This window comes from Embiotoca jacksoni, unplaced genomic scaffold (genome assembly GCF_022577435.1).
Source record: "Embiotoca jacksoni isolate LCO1_2020_lvr unplaced genomic scaffold, fEmbJac1.0.p SCAF_19, whole genome shotgun sequence".
NCBI lineage: Eukaryota > Metazoa > Chordata > Actinopteri > Embiotocidae > Embiotoca > Embiotoca jacksoni.
This window is the reverse complement of record NW_027185329.1, coordinates 7,048,542-7,055,069: the sequence shown is the minus strand read 5'-3', so window position 1 is coordinate 7,055,069 and position 6,528 is coordinate 7,048,542.

Genomic DNA, 6,528 nt, shown 5'->3' with positions numbered 1-6,528 from the left:
ACACGTGAGTCACTATTTGTCCTACTGTACATTGTATTTTTTTTCATAATCATTTTTCATTTTCTCCCGTTCTAATTCAATGACTCGGGTCGCAGTGGGGCGGTGCTGATCTCAGCAATTTGAAGCCTTCAGTTCGTATTGATGATTAAAATTATTATTTTACAGTACAGTAGTTATTTGTAAAAAAAACATTTATACAGTACTTTTATTTGTTAAACAAATGCTTGGGCCTGTAAAAAGGTTTTGTTCTTTAGTTTCAATGTATTATGGAGTATTTCATTGTATAATAATTGTAAAAAAATAAAGGTTACTACTTCACGGATTTCGCCTATCACGGTTTCTATTTGGAACGTAACCCCCGCGAAAAATTTAGACGACATGCTGTAGTATGACTTTTTTTGTCATATTTCGGACGACATGCCGAAACGCTATAGTATGACTTTTTGTTCAAGTTTCTGACGACATGAATATTTTTTTTTTTTCATATTTCCGATGGCATGTTATAGTATGACTTTTCCTTGCATATTTTGGACCATGTAATATAGTATGACTTTTTTTTCATATTTCCAACCACATGCTAAAAATAAGTCATACTATAGCATGTCGTCCAAAATATGAACAAACATCATACTATAGCATGACTTTTATATAGGTACATTTTCCCTTTCAAATTTTTCAAAAAAGGGAAAATTTCCACTTCATAGTTTCCGAAAAAGGGAAAATTTCCCTTTCAAAGTTTTCAAAAGACAAAGTTTCCCTTTCCAAATTTCCAAAAGAGAAATTTTCACTTTCAAAATTAGGGAGAAGTTCAATTCCTATAGTATGATCTTTTTTTGAATTAACGAGCATGTGTCCAGTGGGAATTGAAATAATGACCTTCTCAATGAAAGGCACCAGCAATAACCACTACACCATTGTGCCTGGGATACTATGAATTTCTTTTGTGATTTTGAGGAGATGCTATTGTATGACTCTTCACAATTCATTTCAAAATTTCCGAAAAAGGGAAAATTTCCCTTTCAAAATTTCCGAAAAAGGGAAAATTTCCCTTTCAAAGTTTCCGAAAAAGGGAAAATTTCCCTGTCAGTTTCCAAAAAAGGGAAAATTTCCCTTTCAAAGTTTCCCAAAAACGGAAAGTTTCCCTTTCAAAGTTTCCAAAAAAAAGGGAAAATTTCCCTTTCAAAGTTTCCGAAAAAGGGAAAATTTCCCTTTCAATGTTTCCCAAAAAGGGAAAGTTTCTCTTTCAAAGTTTCCAAAAAAAGGGAAAATTTCCCTTTCAAAGTTTCCAAAAAGTGGAAAGTTTCCCTTTCAAAGTTTCTGAAAAAGGGGAAAGTTTCCCTGTCAAAGTTTCCAAAAAAGGGAAAATTTCCCTTTCAAAGTTTCTGAAAAAAGGGAAAGTTTCCCTTTCAAAGTTTCCAAAAAAGGGAAAATTTCCCTTTTCAAGGTTTCCGAAAAAGGGAAAGTTTCCCTTTCAAAGTTTCCTAAAAAGGGAAAGTTTCCCTTTCAAAGTTTCCCAAAAAGGGAAAGATTCCCTTTCAAAAGTTTCCGAAAAAGGGAAAATTTCCCTTTCAAAGTTTCCCAAAAAGGGAAAATTTCCCTTTCAAAGTTTCCCAAAAAGGGAAAATTTCCGTCAAAGTTTCCGAAAAAAAGGGAAAATTTCCCTTTCAAAGTTTCCCAAAAAGGGAAAATTTCCCTTTCAAAGTTTCCCAAAAAGGAAAATTTCCCTTTCAAAGTTTCCAAAAAGTGGAAAGTTTCCCTTTCAAAGTTTCTGAAAAAGGGAAAATTTCCCTGTCAAAGTTTCCAAAAAAGGGAAAATTTCCCTTTCAAAGTTTCCAAAAAAAGGGAAAATTTCCCTTTCAAAGTTTCCCCAAAAAAGGGAAAATTTCCCTTTCAAAGTTTCCGAAAAAGGGGAAAGTTTCCCTTTCAAGGTTTCCGAAAAAGGGAAAGTTTCCCTTTCAAAGTTTCCGAAAAAGGGGAAAATTTCCGTCAAAGTTTCCCAAAAAGGGAAAATTTCCGTCAAAGTTTCCGAAAAAGGGAAAATTTCCCTTTCAAAGTTTCCCAAAAGGGAAAATTTCCCTTTCAAAGTTTCCCAAAAAGGGGAAAATTTCCCTTTCAAAGTTTCCAAAAAGTGGAAAGTTTCCCTTTCAAAGTTTCTGAAAAAGGGAAAATTTCCCTGTCAAAGTTTCCAAAAAAGGGAAAATTTCCCTTTCAAAGTTTCCAAAAAAAGGGAAAATTTCCCTTTTCAAAGTTTCCCAAAAAGGGAAAATTTCCCTTTCAAAGTTTCCGAAAAAGGGAAAGTTTCCCTTTCAAAGTTTCCGAAAAAGGGAAAATTTCCCTGTCAGTTTCCAAAAAAGGGAAAATTTCCCTTTCAAAGTTTCTGAAAAAGGGAAAGTTTCCCTTTCAAAGTTTCCAAAAAAGGGAAAAATTTCCCTTTCAAGGTTTCCGAAAAAGGGAAAGTTTCCCTTTCAAAGTTTCCGAAAAAGGGAAAATTTCCCTTTCAAAGTTTCCCAAAAAGGGAAAATTTCCCTTTCAAAGTTTCCCAAAAAGGGGAAAATTTCCCTTTCAATGTTTCCCAAAAAGGGAAAATTTCCCTTTCAATGTTTCCCAAAAACGGAAAATTTCCCTTTCAAAGTTTCCCAAAAAGGGAAAATTTCCCTTTCAAAATTTCCAAGAGAAATTTTCACTTTCAAAATAGGAAAATTTCACTTTCTATAGTATGACTTTTTTTTTTTAACTAACAAGAATGTGTCCTGAAAGGGCACGAGCAATAACCACCACACCATTGTAACTGCGACACTGACTTTTTTGTCATAATTTGGATGAACCCGCGCCGCACCTCTGCCGCTTCCCGCAGCACCCCTGCCGCCCGCATCATATTTCAGACGACATGGTATATTATGACTATTTTTTTCATGTTTCCGACGACATGCTAAAGTATGACTTTCTTTGCATATTTTGGACCATATAATATAGTATGACTTTTTGTTCAAGTTTCGGATGACATGCTTTATTATGAATATTTTTTTCATATTTCCGATGACATGTTATAGTATGACTTTTCTTTGCATATTTTGGACCATGTAATATAGTATGACTTTTTTTTTCATATTTCCGACCACATGCTAAAAATAAGTCATACTATAGCATGTCGTCCAAAATATGAACAAACATCATACTATAGCATGACTTTTATATAGGTAAATTTCCCTTTCAAAGTTTCCGAAAAAAGGGAAAATTTCCCTTTCAAAAGAGAAATGTTCAATTACTATAGTATGACTTTTTTTTTTTTTTTTTTAACTTACAAGCATTTGTCCAGTGGGAATTGAAACAACAACCTTCTCAATGAAAGGGTCACGAGCAATAACCACCACACCATTGTAACTGCGACACTGACTTTTTTGTCATAATTTGGATGAACCCGCGCCGCACCCCCCGCCGCTTCCCCGCAGCACCCCTGCCGCCCGCGTCATATTTCAGACAACATGGTATATTAAGACTATTTTTTCATGTTTCCGACAACATGCTAAAGTATGACTTTCTTTGCATATTTTGGACCATACATGGTATACAGTACGCGGTTCACCTTTCACGGTCTCGCTGCTTCACGGATTTGCATCGTGCATTGTGTTCTGCATTCTGATTGGCTAAACCGCGGGCTTTAGAAGAAAAAAAACGCTACAGAGCGGAGTCAGGATGCAGCGGCTCAGTCAGAAGAGCAGTGAAATACACGTGAGTCACTATTTGTCCTACTGTACATTGTATTTTTTTTCATAATCATTTTTCATTTTCTCCCGTTCTAATTCAATGACTCGGGTCGCAGTGGGGCGGTGCTGATCTCAGCAATTTGAAGCCTTCAGTTCGTATTGATGATTAAAATTATTATTTTACAGTACAGTAGTTATTTGTAAAAAAAACATTTATACAGTACTTTTATTTGTTAAACAAATGCTTGGGCCTGTAAAAGGTTTTGTTCTTTAGTTTCAATGTATTATGGAGTATTTCATTGTATAATAATTGTAAAAAAATAAAGGTTACTACTTCACGGATTTCGCCTATCATGGTTTCTATTTGGAACGTAACCCCCGCGAAAAATTTAGACGACATGCTGTAGTATGACTTTTTTTGTCATATTTCGGACGACATGCCGAAACGCTATAGTATGACTTTTTGTTCAAGTTTCTGACGACATGAATATTTTTTTTTTTTTCATATTTCCGATGGCATGTTATAGTATGACTTTTCCTTGCATATTTTGGACCATGTAATATAGTATGACTTTTTTTTCATATTTCCAACCACATGCTAAAAATAAGTCATACTATAGCATGTCGTCCAAAATATGAACAAACATCATACTATAGCATGACTTTTATATAGGTACATTTTCCCTTTCAAATTTTTCAAAAAAGGGAAAATTTCCACTTCATAGTTTCCGAAAAAGGGAAAATTTCCCTTTCAAAGTTTTCAAAAGACAAAGTTTCCCTTTCCAAATTTCCAAAAGAGAAATTTTCACTTTCAAAATTAGGGAGAAGTTCAATTCCTATAGTATGATCTTTTTTTTGAATTAACAAGCATGTGTCCAGTGGGAATTGAAATAATGACCTTCTCAATGAAAGGCACCAGCAATAACCACTACACCATTGTGCCTGGGATACTATGAATTTCTTTTGTGATTTTGAGGAGATGCTATTGTATGACTCTTCACATTTCATTTCAAAATTTCCGAAAAAGGGAAAATTTCCCTTTCAAAATTTCCGAAAAAGGGAAAATTTCCCTTTCAAAGTTTCCGAAAAAGGGAAAATTTCCCTGTCAGTTTCCAAAAAAGGGAAAATTTCCCTTTCAAAGTTTCCCAAAAACGGAAAGTTTCCCTTTCAAAGTTTCCAAAAAAAGGGAAAATTTCCCTTTCAAAGTTTCCGAAAAAGGGAAAATTTCCCTTTCAATGTTTCCCAAAAAGGGAAAGTTTCTCTTTCAAAGTTTCCAAAAAAGGGAAAATTTCCCTTTCAAAGTTTCCAAAAAGTGGAAAGTTTCCCTTTCAAAGTTTCTGAAAAAGGGAAAGTTTCCCTGTCAAAGTTTCCAAAAAAGGGAAAGTTTCCCTTTCAAAGTTTCCTAAAAAGGGAAAGTTTCCCTTTCAAAGTTTCCCAAAAAGGGAAAGTTTCCCTTTCAAAGTTTCCGAAAAAGGGAAAATTTCCCTTTCAAAGTTTCCCAAAAAGGGAAAATTTCCCTTTCAAAGTTTCCCAAAAAGGGAAAATTTCCCTTTCAAAGTTTCCCAAAAAGGGAAAATTTCCGTCAAAGTTTCCGAAAAAGGGAAAATTTCCCTTTCAAAGTTTCCCAAAAAGGGAAAATTTCCCTTTCAAAGTTTCCCAAAAAGGGAAAATTTCCCTTTCAAAGTTTCCAAAAAGTGGAAAGTTTCCCTTTCAAAGTTTCTGAAAAAGGGAAAATTTCCCTGTCAAAGTTTCCAAAAAAGGGAAAATTTCCCTTTCAAAGTTTCCAAAAAAAGGGAAAATTTCCCTTTCAAAGTTTCCCAAAAAGGGAAAATTTCCCTGTCAGTTTCCAAAAAAGGGAAAATTTCCCTTTCAAAGTTTTCTGAAAAAGGGAAAGTTTCCCTTTCAAAGTTTCCAAAAAAGGGAAAATTTCCCTTTCAAGGTTTCCGAAAAAGGGAAAGTTTCCCTTTCAAAGTTTCCGAAAAAAGGGAAAATTTCCCTTTCAAAGTTTCCCAAAAAGGGAAAATTTCCCTTTCAAAGTTTCCCAAAAAGGGAAAATTTACCTTTCAATGTTTCCCAAAAAGGGAAAATTTCCCTTTCAATGTTTCCCAAAAAGGGAAAATTTCCCTTTCAAAGTTTCCCAAAAAGGGAAAATTTCCCTTTCAAAGTTTCCCAAAAAGGGAAAATTTCCCTTTCAATGTTTCCGAAAAAGGGAAAATTTCTCTTTCAAAGTTTCCAAAAAAGGGAAAATTTCCCTTTCAAAGTTTCCAAAAAGTGGAAAGTTTCCCTTTCAAAGTTTCTGAAAAAGGGAAAATTTCCCTGTCAAAGTTTCCAAAAAAAGGGAAAATTTCCCTTTCAAAGTTTCCCAAAAAGGGAAAATTTCCCTTTCAAAGTTTCCGAAAAAGGGAAAATTTCCCTTTCAAAGTTCCGAAAAAGGGAAAGTTTCCCTTTCAAAGTTTCCCAAAAAGGGAAAATTTCCCTTTCAAAGTTTCCCAAAAAGGGAAAATTTCCCTTTCAAAGTTTCCCAAAAAGGGGAAAATTTCACTTTCAAAGTTTCCAAGAGAAATTTTCACTTTCAAAATAGGAAAAATTCACTTTCTATAGTATGACTTTTTTTTTTTAACTAACAAGAATGTGTCCTGAAAGGCACGAGCAATAACCACCACACCATTGTAACTGCGACACTGACTTTTTTGTCATAATTTGGATGAACCCGCGCCGCACCTCTGCCGCTTCCCCGCAGCACCCCTGCCGCCCGCATCATATTTCAGACGACATGGTATATTATGACTATTTTGTTCATGTTTCCGACGACATGCTAAAGTAT